A 17,437-nucleotide genomic window follows, 5' to 3' on the forward strand; every position below is an offset into this window, starting at 1 on the left:
TAGGCCTGTTCGCACGGGCGCCAGGGGGCTACCGCTATCTCTACGTCGCCATCGAAAAATTCACCAAGTGGGCGGAGGTGGAAGCCGTCCGTACCATCCCGGCCGGCTCTGCCGTCAAGTTCATCAAGGGCCTCGTGAGCCGCTTCGGGGTCCCGAACCGCATCATCATAGATAACGGCTCGCAGTTTACTAGTAACCTCTTCAAAACCTACTATGCTAATCTTGGAAAGCAGATCTGCTACGCTTCGGTGGCTCACCCCAGGAGCAATGGTCAGGCTGAGCGCGCCAACGCAGAGGTCCTGAGGGGCGTCAAGACCAGGACCTTCAAGAAGAAGCTGGAGGCCTGCGGTAGGGGCTGGCACGACGAGCTCCAGTCCGTGCTATGGTCTATCCGCACCACCGCTACCAAGCCAACGGGCGAGACTCTGTTCTTCCTCGTCTACGGAGCCGAAGCGGTCCTCCCTCACGAGGTCAAGCATCGCTCCGCACGGGTCCTGGCGTTCGACGAAACGCAGCAGGACGCCACGCGGTGGATGGATCTCGTGCTGGGAGAGGAACATCGTCGCGAAGCTGCATTAAGGGCAGCAAGGTACCAGCAAGCGCTATGGCGATACCACTGCCGCAACGTTCGCTCCAGGACACTCGAGACGGGTGACATGGTCCTGAGGCGGGTCCTCTCCAGGGAAGGGTTGCATAAGCTTTCACCCATGTGGGAGGGCCCATTCTGGGTCGTCCACATCTCCAGGCCCGGCGCCGTGCGCCTGGAGAAGCAAGAAGGGACACCTATCCAAAACGCCTGGAACATCCAGCACCCCCTGGAAATTCCACCCATGAAGCAAGGCCTGGAGCCTGTGAAGAAAGGCCCAGAGCCTGTGAAGAAGGCCCGGTGCCTGTGAAGAATCGCCGCCCGTGACACTCTCACATAATAATGAGTTGGGGTTGTACACACCCCGGAGTCTCAGGAGCGCCGGCCTCAGGCCCTGGGGCTCCCGCCCACGCCTAGTGGCAGCACTTAGCTCCGCGCTGGTGAGAAGACTTGAAGACTAGATTAGGTGCCGGACACGGCTTTTCATTTGCTTTACGTAGTTGGCTCGCTTTTCTTTAATCGATGTTGCTCTTGGTGTTCATTGCTGATTTGATTCCCTAGCCGCTTACCGCATTTTTTGGCTTTGGTTTGCTCATGTTCTCTCTCTCGAATACCTCGCGAGGGGGCTAGGCAGGTGCCCTCGTGAGCATTTTTCTTCTCTCTGCCTTCTCGCGAGCCACCCTCGTTCGAGCTTGAAAGCTGGCGCATCTCTTCTAATCCGTGCCCCTCGGGTACCGCGATACAAAGCGCCAAGTCGAGGCTTGGGTGGACGGCAAACCCTCTAGCGCACCCCCTAACGAATTTTTGCAGTTTCCAAGCAAGCACATACCACCAGTTTAAGATGGACGTGAGGAAACAAACGCCTCGTGAGGAAGAGGACATCCCGGATGCACCAGGTCAAGTTATCTTTGCGCAAAAATAACAACACGGCATTAGGATAACACGCACGGTGCGATAACTAAGGAACCACAGTTCGATACACGCCCCTCTGGGCCCATACTGGTTTAATTTTTTGATGCAGGAAAAAGATCTAAACAAAGCAGTGTTGCCGCAATCCGCGGAGGCAAGCCCTTAGCTGCACCCCGAGCCTAGCCGGACCTTTCCTCGCGCTTCACGGAGGCGCGGCGACGAGATGACCCACTACCCCCTTTGAAGCAGGCGCGGTGGCGCGGCGGCTGGTCGTAGCCACCGCTGCTGGACCTGTCGCCGGAGGAAGAGCCGCCGAAGCTGGAAGAGACACGATCGTCACCTACGGCAGGCTCGCCTTCATCTTCGTCGCGACCGTCACCAAGGCCGAGCACCTCCTCACCATTGTTCGTCTCAGGGCAGCACCCGGCACGGCGACCATCTTCTCCAAACACCCTCACATAGAGGGTCGACCCACCGTCATACCTGAAGTGGAGCGTGCACCGCCTGCCCAGACCGCGCGCGCGGGCGAACGTCTGCCAGCTGCGGGCCAGGGCTATGTTGCCCGCGGTGGAAGTCTCGACCGCGACCCAAGAGGCCTTGCTGCAACAACCATCCGCCTGCAACCAGAGCCCGCCTGGACCAGGGGCCGGCAGTTCGTCGACGAAGAAGCGCGGAAGCTGGAGCTAGTTGCCGGTCGGGTTCTCCAACCAGACAACGAACTCTGGTGACACTTCCGCTGAATGGATGCGGACGGGGAGGCCGCGCCACCATTGCACGCCTCCCCTCGTCAGCTGGACCGCCATGGCTAGGACGATCCCCTGCGCATGGCGCGGCACCGCCGTGACGGTTGGCCACGGCGGGGGTCGCAGCATGCTTGCGCGGGCGGCCGCGACCGTGCTTGGGCGCCGGGGAGACGGGTCCCTCGCGAGGAGCCTTTCCCTTCTTGGTGGCAGAGAACTTCCTTCGTGGCACCATCGGTGGCGCTGCAAGCAGTGGAGCAAGGAGGAAGAAGCAAGCAAGCGAAGAAGAGATGGGCGACGGGGGCTCCCCCCCCCTCCCCATTTATAGCAAGAGAAGGCCAACCAGCGTCCCCCATGATCGCAGGTTATGATGGTTTTCCTTGCATGTCGCAGGGACTTCTCAAGTCGTGCAGTTGCCGAGGCAACGTGGGGAAGCGGAGACGCCCACGTCCAATCAACCGCCACGCGTCAACCAAGGCCGCGGGCTATTGGGGCCCGCGGTGCTCCGGACTTGACCCTTGGCTTCACCGCGAAGCCAAGCCCGAGCGCACCTTGGGCCCGTGGGCTACTGTCGGCGTTCTGGGAACGGGGGTCCCCAGACTTGCCTGCCTACGGCCCACAGCGTGGCTAAGCCAGCAGGCCGTACGGCCCATCTTCACCGACAAGGCATCCAAGACCCTCGCGAGGGTCCAAGCCTCGCGAGGCGGACGACGCAGGACCTCCTCTGGAGTGGCCTAGCTAGGCAGGCTCACGAGGAGCGGCGATATCAAGGTAGGGCAAACCTCACGAGGCCCTCGTGACGTGAGCCATGGCGAACGACACCAGGCGGGCGCCAGCGCGCGCAGCGTCCTTATTTCCTCTTTGGTGCTAAGGAGGCCAGCGCAGGCGAAGAGTACCGAGGCATCAGGCAAAGATTGCTATATTGGTGCAACGAGACCAAGACCAGGAGGACAGCAAGGCGGAGTTCATTGTGGAGCCCAAGACGGCGTCACCACCAGAGCTTTTCGCAGGCGAAGACCACTTTTGTCAGGATAGATTGTACTAGGTGTCCCCCTTCAAATTTGCCCGCCGTTGTTGGCTCCCTTCCCGCTCGATATTTGGGAAGAGGACCAGGGCCTATATAAGTAGAGCTAGCCACCAAAGTAGAGGCATCTCATCTTATCTTGATCCAACCCGATCGAGAGCCTACCCTAACCACAAGAACACCTCAAGCTCAGGAGGCTGTTCTTCCCTTGTACTGTTCATCATCAGCCCTAGAGGCAATCCACCACCACCACACTGGAGTAGGGTATTACACCACAACGGTGGCCCGAACCAGTATAAACCTCGTGTCTTTCTGTGTTGCGAGTTCGTCGAGTTCGTCCGTGAGATCTTAGCGAGCTAGGGCATAGATCGGTAGGAGGGAAAGACTTCGCACGCACCCCAGTGTTCAAACCTTAAGGGTTTGCCGGAACCCCACATCCAACAGTTTCCTCACCTCAGTATCTATTACTCATCGCACACGTACATCATGGTACGTACTAATACGCCAGAGGCTTCATTATACCTCGCATCACGGCAATAAAAGTCCGAACACTTTTTTAGTATAGTTCGGCACCCCGAACTTATAGCATTATATGCATCGGCTCCGAATCATGTATTTGGTCAATAGCTGGGTTGCCCGGCTCCTGTGCTTACTACCTTACGTTCCGCTATATCGGCTAGGGTAGTAAAGGGAGGACTACTGCGATTGTGTCCCGGTTCTTCCGGACGAGCACCTCAGTAGAGAAAGCCGAAAACTGACTGTCATGATGCGGCGAGAGCCGGTCAGCTGTTCGTGAGGTTCCAAATCATTGGAGATTTTTCCGCTTCTTGCGAAGAATTGGTTCTTCCGATTTAGCGTGTATAGCGCCCCTAATTCGGCCTTCCGAACACCAGGGGCTTCGCCAACCTTATTAATTGTCCAACCCCTATGGCTAAGTGGGGGCGGCAAAGGCCGCATAGTCTGATTGCCTTGTTCACTGCGCTAAACACCTCCTTTAAGGACCAGAATGTGGAGTAAAGAGTGTTTAGATTTATCCCGAACACCCCCGTACTATCTACGTGGGGGCAGAAGCCGACGACTGGTCAACCCCCAGATTAATAAACGGCCGCACAGGAGGTAAAATGTAAAATCATAACATTATACTACATAACATCTTTGTTCCATATTACAGGGCAAGATGATACACATGTTCTTACGGGAATATAATATCCTTCGAACATTGCTCCACCGCAAGGCGGGACCCCTCCAGGACACCATCAAAATAGTGCTCGGGTCGACGATGCTCCTTGCCCTCCGGCGGTCCTTCGGTCATTAGCTTCTTGGCATCCAGCTTCGCCCAATGCGTCTTGACGCGGCCAAAAGCCATACGCGCACCTTCAATGCAGACCGACCGCTTCACGGCTTCGAGCCGTGGAAAGGCACTCACAAGCCGCTGCACAAGTCCGAAATAGCTGCCAGGTGCAGGATCGGCAGGCCACAGCCGGACTATCAGGTCCTTCATGGCCAGCTCCGCCAGCCTGTGCAGCTCGACCGACTGCTTCAGCTGATCGCTGAAGGGCACCGGATGTTTGGATCCCAGATATTGGGACCAGAACAGCTTCTCCATAGACATCCCTTCCTCAGCTCTATAATGCTCGGCCGCGTCCAACACACTGAGCGGCAGACCTGAAAATGCCCCTGGAAAAACAAAATTCAGGAAAAGTACAAGGGACGTTTTCTCTACATGCTTGCTCGGCATAGTAAAAGACTCACCCGCCGCAATTTTCTGGGCCACTTGAATCTCCTGGAGAGCGCTCTGGGCTTCGGCTCGTGCATCCTGCGCGCTCTGGCGAGCCTTCGCCAATTCGGACTCCTGCGCCTTAAAATCGCGCTCCAAGGACTCAAATTTCTCTATCACGCCCTGGAGCTGCTGCAGCGCCTCGCCAACCTGGGCCTCGTGCTTCTCGCGAAAGCGCGTTCCTTGGCCGCTTTGTCCTCAGCCTCGGCTAGCGCCTTCTTAAGGGTTGCCACCTCGGTTGTGGCCCCTAATAAAATTTATGACACTTTCAGTCCGGTCAGACTATTCATTTTTTCAAAATGTACCCACGGGTTACTGCATACCTTGGCTATCCTCCAACTGCTTCTTCACGCGGCCGAGCTCCTCCTCGGCCCGCTCCAAGTTTTGCTTCAGTCCGGAGACCTCCGCAGCATGAGCAGTGGCAGCCTGCTGCGATACCTGCTTATTCACATAGACAACTCAATTCAGACTCCTGCAATTTTTTGATCCTCTGTTAGGCTTTTCTTCCCGAACACCAAACAGAGTATCAGGGACTACTGTCTATACTATGATATTTTTCCTATAATCACATTACTTACCTCAAAGCCTGTTAGAAGGCTAGTGCAGGCTTCGGTCAGTCCGCTTTTAGCGAACTGAATCTTCTCTATTACCGTGTCCATAAGGACACGGTGTTCATCCACGATAGAGGCGCCTCGCGGCGCCTTCAGCAGATTATCCGTTGCCTCTGGTTGGACAGAGGTCACCGATGGGACAGGCATGCTCCCTCCTTGGGGGGAATGCCGTTCGCTAGACCCCGGAGCTGTATAGATTTCCGGAATGGTATCCGGCTGAGGTCCGAAGGGAACTCGGACCCATCACCAGTCTCCATGGGGGCTTTTTCCCCCGTGTGTTCGGTGTCCGAGGAGTCATTCTGGGGCGTCACCCCCCGCCTGGGAAGGCCTTTTTGGACACCACCTCGTCATCACCCCTGAGTGAGACGGAATGGGCAGGTGGCGGAGATATGCTAGCCATCTCCTCTGTGTCCAGCGAATCCTCTGTCAAGGATCGCGGGGAGTCACCGCGCGCCGGACTGCAATAACAAAACTTTACGATATGTCAATATTACAAACTAGGAAGGCCAGACTTTTGTGAATTCTGGTACTTACGAAGCAGCCCGTGGCTTGGTCCGGTGAGGTCATTCCGGACTGCTGTCGACGTCCCACGCGGAGTTATCCACGCAGGAGCCTCTAACCCTTTTAGGCGCTTCCGCCTCTGGGCTCGTGGGGGCCGCTCTCTTCTTCCTCCCCGCTTCAGGTCGGGAGTCGTTTTCTTCTTCCTCTTCATCGCTGTCGTCAACGGACGAAGAGGAAGTCTCGCTTTCGGATGTCTCGTCTGGAGTGCTTCTCCGGCAAAGGCCCTTCTTGGCCCCTTGGGCCGCCTTTTTAGTCGTCTTGTCCGGCACCTCGTAGGGTGCAAGGAGCAGCATCTTCTCCAATAATGGAAATTCTTGCTCCTCGGGCAGAGGAGCCGGACAGCTGATCTCCTCGGCCAACTTAATCCAGGCCTGAAAATATGGGGAGGAAGCTTAAAATTCCTCTCAAAATATGCTAGTAGGGGATGCTCCTTGAAAACATTAAAGGAACTGACCGGGTTGGGCTGGCGCTTTAAACTAAGCCCGCGGTCTTCGGTCGTAGGCGGTGGTGTCTCGCCGGCCTTGAAGAGCACCTTCCAGATTTCTTCGTGCGTCGTACCGAAGAGCCCCAGTAGCGTCTGGTGCTTGGCCGGCTCGAACTCCCACAAATTACAAGATCGGCGTTGGCACGGAAGGACCCGACGAACAAGCATGACCTGGACCACGTTGACGAGCTTGATTTTCCTTTCTATCATGTTCTGGATGCACGTTTGGAGCCCAGTTAACTTGTCTAAGGGACCCCAGGTTAAGCCCCTCTCTTGCCAAGAGGTGAGCCGCATCGGGATTCCGGATCGGAATTCGGGGGCCGCCAACCAGTTAGCATCATGTGGCTCGGTGATGTAGAACCACCCCGATTGCCACCCTTTCACCGTCTCCGCAAACGAACCTTCGGGCCAGGTGACGTTGGGCATCTTGCCCACCATAGCGCCTCCGCATTCCGCTTGCTGGCCGCGCACAACTTTCGGCCTCACGTTGAAGGTCTTCAGCCACAGGCCGAAGTGAGGCAGGATGCGGAGAAAAGCCTCACAGATAACGATAAACGCTGAAATGTTGAGGATGAAGTTGGGGGCTAGGTCATGAAAATCCAGCCCGTAGTAAAACATCAACCCGCGGACAAATGGGTGAAGAGGGAACCCAAGCCCGCGGACGAAATGTGTAAGGAACACAACCTCCTCGTGGGGCTCGGGAGTGGGGACAATCTGTCCCTTGGCTGGGAGTCGATGAGCGATCTCTTTGGCCAGATATCCGGCCTCCCGGAGCTCCTTGATGTCCTTCTTCTTGACGGAAGAGGCCATCCACTTACCTCCAGCTCCGGATCCGGACATCTTTGGAGTATTTTCTCGAACAAGAGAGAAGCTAAGACTTGGGCGCTGGAGCTCAGGGATGGAAAGGCTGAGGGAGAGAAAGGGTGTGGGTGGAAGAAGGGAGTTCTTACCCCCTTATAGAGGCCGCGAATGTCAAACGCCTCCCTGCTCGCCTTAAACTTGCCTATTCCCAAGGGCCGTGTAAGCGACACGGTTGGGTTACCCATGCCCGCATTGATGAGAATCCCGCTATAGGGGGGCACGATCTCCGCTTCGACAAGACGTGCCAGTAGCAACCGTGTTTGGAAACGTGGGAGGGCAGAAGAAAAGCGGTTCGAAATTGTGACCGGACGGGCGTGATATCGCGCTGCAGGGAGCTGTCAGCGGATGGAACTCGTCTAAAATATATATATATATATATTCACTCTGCGGTTGTGCATGGTGCTTAACAGGTCCGGATACAATCATCACGTCCGAAGACTACCTTGGAGTTCGGAAGAAGGGGAACCCGCCTTACAATGCCAAAGACAATCTGCGTGCCGGACTCCTCGTCATTGAAGCTAGGTTCAGGGGCTACTGAGGGAGTCCTGGACTAAGGGGTCCTCGGGCATCCGGCCTGTTGTCCATGGGCCGGACTAATGGGCTGTGAAGATACGAAGGCCGAAGACAATACCCGTGTCCGGATTGGGCTCTATTTGGCGTGGAAGGCAAGCTAGGTGACCTATTATGAAGATTCCCTCCTATGTAACCGACCTCATGTAACCCTAGATCTCTCCGGTGTCTATATAAACCGGAGAGCATAGTCCGGATAGGACAGATTCATTACCATATACTCATAGGCTAGACTTCTAGGTTTTAGCCATGTCGATCTCGTGGTTGATCAACTCTTGTAACACTCATATTCATCAAGATCAATCAAGCAGGAAGTAGGGTATTACCTCCATAGAGAAGGCCCGAACCTGGGTAAACATTGTATCCCCCCGTCTCCTGTTACCATCGATCCTAGACGCACAGTTCGGGACCCCCTACCCGAGATCCGCCGGTTTTGACACCGACAGCGGGTGACCTCGTCCTGAGGCGGGTCCTCTCCAGGGAAGGGCTGCATAAGCTCTCACCCATGTGGGAGGGCCCGTTCAAGGTCGTCCACGTCTCCAAGCCTGGCGCCGCGCGCCTGGAGACACAGGACGGGGTACCCATCCAGAACGCCTGGAACATCAAGCACCTTCGGAAGTTCTACCCATAAAGAAAGGCCCAGTGCCTGTGAAGAAGGCCCAGTGCCTGTGAAGAAGGCCCAGTGCCTGTGAAGAAAGGCTCAGTGCCTGTGAAGAAGGCCCAGTGCCTGTGACGAAAGGCCCAGCGCCTGTGAAGAAGGCCCAGTGCCTGTGAAGATCGCCGCCCGTGATAGTCTCACGTAATAATGAGTGGGGCTGTACACGCCCCGGAGTCTCAGGAGTGCCGCCCTCAGGCCTCGGGGGCTCCCTCCCACATCCTAGTGGCAGCACTTAGCTCCGCGCTGGTGAGAAGACTTGAAGACTAGACTAGGTGTCGGACGCGGCTTTTCATTTGTTTTCCGTAGTTGGTTCACCTCCTTTCAATTGAAGCTTGCTTCTGCTGTACCTTGCTGATTTGGTTCCGTCGCCTTTTGCCGATGTTTCCGACTCCAGTTTAACCTATTCTCTCTCTCGCGCGTACCTCGCGAGGGGGCTAGGCAGGTGCCCTCACGACTGTCTTTCCTTTTCTCTACCTTCCGTCTGCTTTTTCGCGAGGCACCCTCGTTCGAGCCCACAAGCTGGCGCATCTCTCCTAATCCGTGCCCCTCGGGCATCGTGATATGAAGCGCTGGGTCAAGGCTCGGGTGACGATAAGCCTCCTAGCGAGCCTCCTAACGAATTTTTTGCAGTTCCTAAGCACCCGCTGAGTCAAGGAAGGTCCTGATAGGCACCAGGAAACAAGTGCCTCATGAAGAGGAGGTCACCCCGAACGTGCCAAGCTAAGTTGTCTCTACACAAAACAATGGCACAGCATAGAAACGATAAGCATAACATAGTGATTGAGGAGTCATGGTTCGATACACGCCCCTCCGGGGCCCATACTGGTTTCCTTTTTGATACAGGAAGGAAAGGAAGAACAAAATAAAGGTGGCATCTACCCCCACAGTGGTTCATGGGGGCGGGCTCTTGGCGATGTCCTGAGCTCAGCCGGACCCCTCCTCGCGCTTCACCGAGGCGCGGCGATGAGACGACCCGCTGCCGCCTTTGAAGCGGGCGCGGCAGCGTGGCGGCTGGTCGTAGCCACCACTGCTGGAGCTATCGCCGGGGGAAGAGCCGCCGTAGCTGGACGAGACATGGTCGGCACCAAGGGCGGGTTCGCCCTCCTCCTCATGCCGACCGTCGCCAAGGACGAGCACCTCCTCGCCGTCGTTCACCTCGGGGCAGCACCCGGTGCGGCGACCATCTTCCCCAAACACCCTCACGTACAGGGTCGCATCACCGTCGTAGTTGAAATGGAGGGTGCACCGCCTACCCAGGCCACGCGCGCGGGCGAACGTCTGCCAACCGAGCCTTGCCCGCGACGGAGACCTCGACTGCAACCCAAGAAGCCCTGCTACAGCAACCGTCCGCCTGCAGCCAGAACCCACCTGGACCGGAGGCTGGCAGCTCACCGGCGAAGAAGCACGGGAGCTGAAGCCAGTTGCCGATCGGGTTCTCCGACCAGACGACGAACTCCGGCAGCACCTCCGCCGAGTAGAAGCGCGGCCGGGGAGGCCGTGCAAACATGGCATGTCTCCCTTCATCGACGGGGCTGCCACGACTGGCACGACCCCTGCCACGCGCAGCGTCACCACCGTGGGAACCGGGGGCCACGGCGGGGGTCGCATTGTGCTTGCGGGGACGTCCACGTCCACGCTTGGGCGCCGGGGAGCCAGGCCCCTCGCGAGAGGACTTCCCATTCTCTGCGGCAGAGAACCTCCTCGACGGCGCCATTGGAGTCGCTGCTAGCAATGGAGCAAGGGGAAGAAGCAAGCGGAAGGGGAAGAGATGGGCCACGGGGGCTCTGCCCCCCTCCCCATTTATAGCAAGAGAAGGCCAACCAGCGCCCCCACGATCACAGGTAATGATGGTTTTTCATTGCATGTCACAGGGACTTGTCAAGTCGGGTAGTTGCCGAGGCAGCGTGGGGAAGCGGAGACGCCCGCGTCCAATCAACCGCCACACGTTGACCAAGGCCGCAGGCTATTGGGGCCTGCGGCGCTCCGTACTTGACCCTTGGCTTCGCCTCGAAGCCAAGCCCGAGCGCACCTGGGGCCCGGGGGCTACTATCGGCGTTCTGGGAACGGGGGTCCCCAGACTTGCCTACCTGCGGCCCACGGCGAGGCTCTGCGAGCGGGCCCGTACAGCCCATCTTCATCACCAGGGCATTCAAGACCCTCGCAAGGGGCCAAGCCTCGCGAGGCGGACGACACAAAACCTCCTCAGGAGCAGCCTCACCAGGTTGGCTCGCGAGGGGCGGAGAGTTCAAGGCAAGGCAAACCTCGCGAGCTTCTCGTGACGTAATCCATGACGATCAAGATCAGGCGGCCGCCAGACGGGCGCCAGTGCACATAGTGTCCTTGTTTCCTCTTTGGCGCTAAGGAAGCAAGCACAGGCACGGAGTACCGAGGCGTCAAGCAAAGGTTTCCATATCGGTGCAACAGGACCAAGACTAGCATGACGACAAGACAGAGGTCACCATGGAGCCCAAGGCGGCGTCACCACCAGAACCTTTTGCAGACGAAGACTGCTTTTGTCAGGATAAGCTGTACTAGCTGTCCCCTTTCAAATTGGCCGTTGTTGGCTCCCTTCCCGCTCAATATTTGGGGAGAGGACCAGGGCCTCTATAAATAGGGCTAGCCACCATAGTAGGAGGAAACTCATCTTGAGTAATCCTCACCCACACAGGTTCGCCAAGCACAAGAACACCTCAACCTCAGGAGGCTGTTCTTCCCCTTGTAACTGTTCATCCATAGCCCAAGAGGCAATCCACCACCACACTGGAGTAGGGTATTACACCACAATGGTGGCCCGAACCAGTATAAATCTTGTGTCCTTTGTGTTCTGTGTTTCTCGAGTTAGTCCTTGAGATCTTAGCAAACGTAGGACGTAGATCGGTAGGGGGAGATCTTCGCGCGCACCCCAGTGTTCGAACCTTGAGGGTTTTGCCGGAACCTGTGATCCGACAACTCAAAAGTAGTAAGATTCTATTTACAGTTTAACCCAAGATGCACATCACGTGGCTCCAACTACCGCTCTATTTTCTTGCATGACACGACCTGGATGTTGGATGTCCCACGTGTCGGCAAAAGGAGGAAGAAGTCGACCAAATCTTCGGTTGTGCTTTCGGGATTAGACTAGCTGTGCTAACTTAAAATTTTATTGTGTAGAATGGATGCAAGTTTTGGTATTAGGAAGAAGAGTACAACGATATATTGACAGAGCGCAATTTAGTAGATGTTGTAGCACTTTTAGCTAGAATAGAGGCTAGAGATGAGACTAGTGCACTTGTTGATAGAATACAGGCTAGACACGTCTACTTATTTACACTCAAAGAAGAAAGAAGCACGCAAGATCGAGCCTCCGCAGATCAACAATGAATGCATCGAGAAGGCACTAATCCAACTTATAGGAGCAGTTATGGAAGTTGGATATCTTCTAAAATGTATTCTTGTGGTTCTTATTTTCTTTCGTCTTGCTTTTCTAGTCAAAATTTTGGTGATGTATTTCCATGTACCAAAAAAACAATGATGAAAAAAAGATATGTGTTTGCAAAGAAAAATGTACGCGGCCGGGATGCGTCTGCGCGTTCGGCGCACGGCCACCGCATCCAAGAAATGGCCCGGACACGACCCCATTGCCCTACCCAAACGGACAGAATCCGGGCAAAACGAAGGTCCGTTTGGGGTCGTGCATTGGAGTTGGCCTTACAAGTGTGACCGCAGTTGAGGAAACCGACTATCGGCAAACCCCCACCTCGCCCGCCGCGCGATGGCTTTGTTAGAGAAACGACGAGGTTGAAGAGATTGATGTAGCACGGACTCCAAGAAATATGGTGTCAGATGGAAGTCATGCTGGTGGTGTGTGCTGTACTCCTGGACGTGAATGCTTGTTCTGGCCCATGCCACCCTACTACTCCTACTACTTATAGTAGTAGTATCGAGGATTCAAGATGTTGGTTACGTACTCCTGTGCTGGCTAGTACAGCGAACACATTAACATATGGCCCACCTCACACTGTGGCCAAATTTCCTGGAGTCTGTGCTAGGTTAAAAAGTGTTCTTTGTGAGGATGGGTGGCTGGTCTCAAGTTTAAAACTTGTTGTATTACGTACGTAGACGTAGAGATAGTGCAGCATGTGAAGCTAGTACAAATAGTGTACTATTGTTGATTGGCCTCATCCGATAACCTGTTGCAAACGTACAATTATGCATTCGGAAAATATATTTTTGCCTCGTCGCAGCACCCACTCAGAGAAGCGACTCGAAAGCCATTCATAAATTTAGTAAGTTTATCACAGGCATATCATTTTATTACATACAACAGGTCATCAACCCACAACGACAACGAGGATACAATATAAATGCTAAAGTTTTCATCACACAACAAATAACAAGCAATGAAATGAACTTCAACTCAACCAATCCTCGGTGTGTTGGAAACGCTTGCTTTGAACCACAAGCGATTCTCTGGGAAGAGCCAGCTACTGTCAATCTCGAGACCAACGCAGGACTGATCATCCAGGCTGAAGCGGCCTACTATATCACGACCAAGGTAGGGAACCACCGCAATGTCTCACGTATAGATATAGTTGCTTCTCATAAATAGTAGTAACGTTGTGTCAACAGCAGTTGGATCGCCTTTCACCATCATTGGATAGTTTTGTCCAAGGAAGAGTGAGTTTGCTCCAAGACTATCAATACTGTACCAGGGAGAAGGTGTTGGCGCTAGCACACTAGTATCCATCCCGAATACCATGCAACGGGTGTTGGAATAGGTCCGGAGAGTGCGACCATGGGAGACAACACCTGCTCCCTCAGTAGTAACATCAGCAGTGGGTTGTATACAGACAAGAAGTGGTGATCCATTGGAATTAGTTGCCAGCCGCCAGTGAGAATATGGGCCATGCTCGTCCTCATGCTCATGATCATCACCATCGTCATATCCCCCTTGGTTATAAAAAAATTCAAGTATAGGTTGTGGAATGTTCACAGGACCTTGGAAACACAAGAAGAAGGTTAATTAGTAGAGAAGGGAAACTTGCTAACTCGCATGCATGTGGATGAAACAATTATAATTACGGTGGAAGACAAACGTGCCGAAACTACGAGGATCCCATGCAAAAACAGTGCCACAAGTGGTGGAAGCAAACACAAGACCCTCGTATTCAATTGCATCACAGTACACATCCGTGTATAGAAACTGATTTTTGAGCAATATCCATCCAGTCGGACCACGAAGGACGACAACAAGCTTGTCGAAGATAGCAACAACTTGATAGTTCTTGTAATTCCAAGAGCGGTTGGGAACTCGAGAAATTGCTATCTTCCATAGATGACAGTCACCATGATCATATTTGAACGTACGTAGATCATCTGTATGCTCAACCTCAGGGCACTCGGAGATTTTTGGAAGTGGAATCCGCTGACGAGTGTACACATTCACAAGTTCCCACTCGCAATTGTACCCAATATAAACAACCCAATCTCCATTTGCGCCAGCCCAGGCCTTACCCTGAAGTGATGGCATCTTGACATCACACGTATCGTTATCAAGCGGCATCAACTTGCACAAGGCGAGGCCTCCGTCGTCCGCGCCCATGCAAACAGGCTTATAGCGAAGAAGATAAGGGAGATCAAACCGCTCCTGGACCCTTGCGTTCCTTGTAATGATGTTATTAGTTGAGTCGAGAATGGTCTTGAACAAACCTGTCATGCTAGCCGAGGTGATGACGTCGCACCGATCAATGAGTTCCCCCACCACGTCATCTTTCAGATCGGGGCAAGACTAACGGGGTCGTTTCCGGCTTGTTCCCTCCATGGAGAAGATGATCGAACAATGGCAGAAGGAAGGGTGAAGCCAAATGGAGGAGGGAGGAAGAGCGTGCGACAGCAGTTCCAAATCAAGAGGGAAAGGCGAAGAGTTGGTGGACGGTTGCAAGTTTGCCACGGTACACGAAGAGGCACCCCGGCCTACACATCCTTTCGGAAATTGTACAAAAGGACTCGTCATCGTCTCACTGACATGTTGGAACGGGACCACATGTCAACGAAACATGGTGTGTAATTTCTCGTGCAAAATGCGATCTGGCCGCATTGGCCCGGGGTGCCGCATTAGTTATCGACCTTTATTTTTTTAACATACAATCTGAGTGGATAGCTCCTGTGGTCATCACACGTGAGCAGATATATAGGTGGGCTAGGTGGGCAGGCGGCAACAATCTAAGTGCTAAAAGAGTTGATCTCGAAAAAAGAGTTGATCCAATGCTTGGTTTTGTTTGGATTTTCCAACTATGACCATTGGATAGAGTGAATCAATGGCTTACGTTCAAAGTTATTCTCACACTATAGAATGGTATAGGAACGTGGAGAGATTTGGTTGATTTTATATCGCTGAATAATATAAAATATTATGAGTGCAGACGCTCCACCCCGAGGTTTGTAGCTCCTTCTCGGTCGTCGGGAATCTATGTTCTTCCACTCTTTCGTTTAAGACATGAGCTTTGTTCATCCTATTGCCGACACGCGGGACATCTATATGCCTCCATTTTACAAAATCATACTATATGCCTCCATGACACGCGGGACATCTAGCATCAAGGTGGCGTGTCATGCAAGAAAATGGAGATATGCAGTGCGTAAGTGAGTCGTGCACTTCGATGGCACCTAGTACTACGCAATATTTTTCTCCTCGATGGCACGTGAATAGTGCACGTACTCAATGACAGAGCACGGGATGGTAGCCATGGACATGGCCGGCCCTTTTTGAAGAGAGTACTAATAAATACGTAACTTTGATGTGTCCCGTCAACTCGCAGAACGACGAGAAGCTTGCTTACTACACCTTCTTCCTCGCCAACGCGTGTGCGGTGGCTCGCAGCACGAGGAGAAACTTTTGCTTACAAGCGGTGGACGTGCAACAGTTCATTTGGTGTCAGATTGCCAGAAGTAGTACAGTACCATCATTATTGTTCGACTTCTGGAAGAGGAGAAGAGCCAAGCGCAAGGTCACCTACTAACCTAGGAGTAGTACAGTACTACTACAGCCAAAGCTGATCCACCTTTTTAGAGCATGGTTAATTAATATAGTCGTCTCTTGCAGCGGCACATCATTTAGAGCAAGTACTCTCTTCGTAGGATCAAAGGAAGTGAAACAAAAGTTGGAGTGGATGCTAGATTGCCAATTAAAACATCATTACATAGGGAAAAAAATCCTATAACATTCTATCCTATGAATCAAACGACCAATGTAGGAAATTATGAGGGGGGTCTCTCCAACAGTGTTCCTCAGCTCGCACCTAGCATCACGGTGGTCGAACTTGGAGTCATTCATCTGGTACACGTGGCATCTCAGATCTGGTACTCCAATTTTAGGTTGGCTCTATGTGATGTGGCAACTTCATGTACTAACCAGATGTTGGCTATACTACTACGGTACTCACAATCCAAGAAGTGACTCAAAACCATTCATAAATTGAGTCTATGACAGGCATTTGCAAATGTACCATTCATTACATACAACAAGTCATCAACACACAACGACAACGATGATACATGTTGGATTATAGATTATTTCCAACAAAACATTCCAGTAAATACTGAAGTTTTCATCACACAACAAATAACAAGCAATGAAATGAACTTCAACTCAACCAATCTTTGGTGTTGGAAACGCTTGCTTTGAACCATAGATGCTCTGGGAAGGGCCAGATATTGTCAATATCGAGAGCAACACACGACTGATCATCCAGGCTGAAGCGGCATATATCAGGAGCAGGGTAGGGAACCACCGCAATGTCCGAGGTATAGATACAGTTGCTTCTCATAAATGGTAGTAACACTTTGTCAACAGCAGCTGGATCGCCTTTAACCATCATTGGATAGTTTGGTCCAAGGAAGAGCGAGTTTGCTCCAAGACTACCAATGCTGTACCAGGGAGAAGGTGTTGGCGCTAGGACACTAGTATCCATCCTGAATACCCTGCAACGGGTGTTGGAATGGGTCCGGAGAGGGCGACCATGGGAGACAACACCTGCTACCTCTGTAGTAACAATCACAGTGCACTGTATACAGACAAGAAGAGGTGATCCATCGGAATTAGTTGCCAGGCGCCACTGAGTATATAAGTTCTGCTGGTCCTCATGCTCGTGATCATCACCATCGTCATCTCCCCCTTGGTTATTAAAATTTTCAAGTATAGGTGGTGGAATGTTCACAGGACCTTGGAAACACAAGAAGAAGGTTAATTAGTAAAGGGAAACTTGCTAACCCGCATGCATGTGGCTGAAACAATTATAATTATGGTGGAAGACAAACGTACCGAAACTACGAGGATCCCATGCAAAAACAGTGCCACAAGTGGTGGCAGCAAACACAAGATCCTCGTATTCAATTGCATCACAGTACTCATCCGTGTACAGAAACTGATTTTTGAGCAATATCCATGGACGAACCGTGGAATCAGTAACGACGGCAACAAGCTTGTCAAAGATAGCAACAACTTGATAGTTCTCGTAATTCCAAGAGCGATTGGGAACTCGAGAAATTGCTATCTTCCGTAGACGATAGTCACCATGATCGTATTTGAACGTACGTAGATCATCTGTGTGCTCAACCTCAGGGCACTCGGCGATTTTTGGAAGTGGAATCCGCTGACGAGTGTACACATTCACAAGTT

This window comes from Aegilops tauschii, chromosome 3 (assembly GCF_002575655.3).
Source record: "Aegilops tauschii subsp. strangulata cultivar AL8/78 chromosome 3, Aet v6.0, whole genome shotgun sequence".
In the NCBI taxonomy this organism is placed as follows: domain Eukaryota; kingdom Viridiplantae; phylum Streptophyta; class Magnoliopsida; order Poales; family Poaceae; genus Aegilops; species Aegilops tauschii.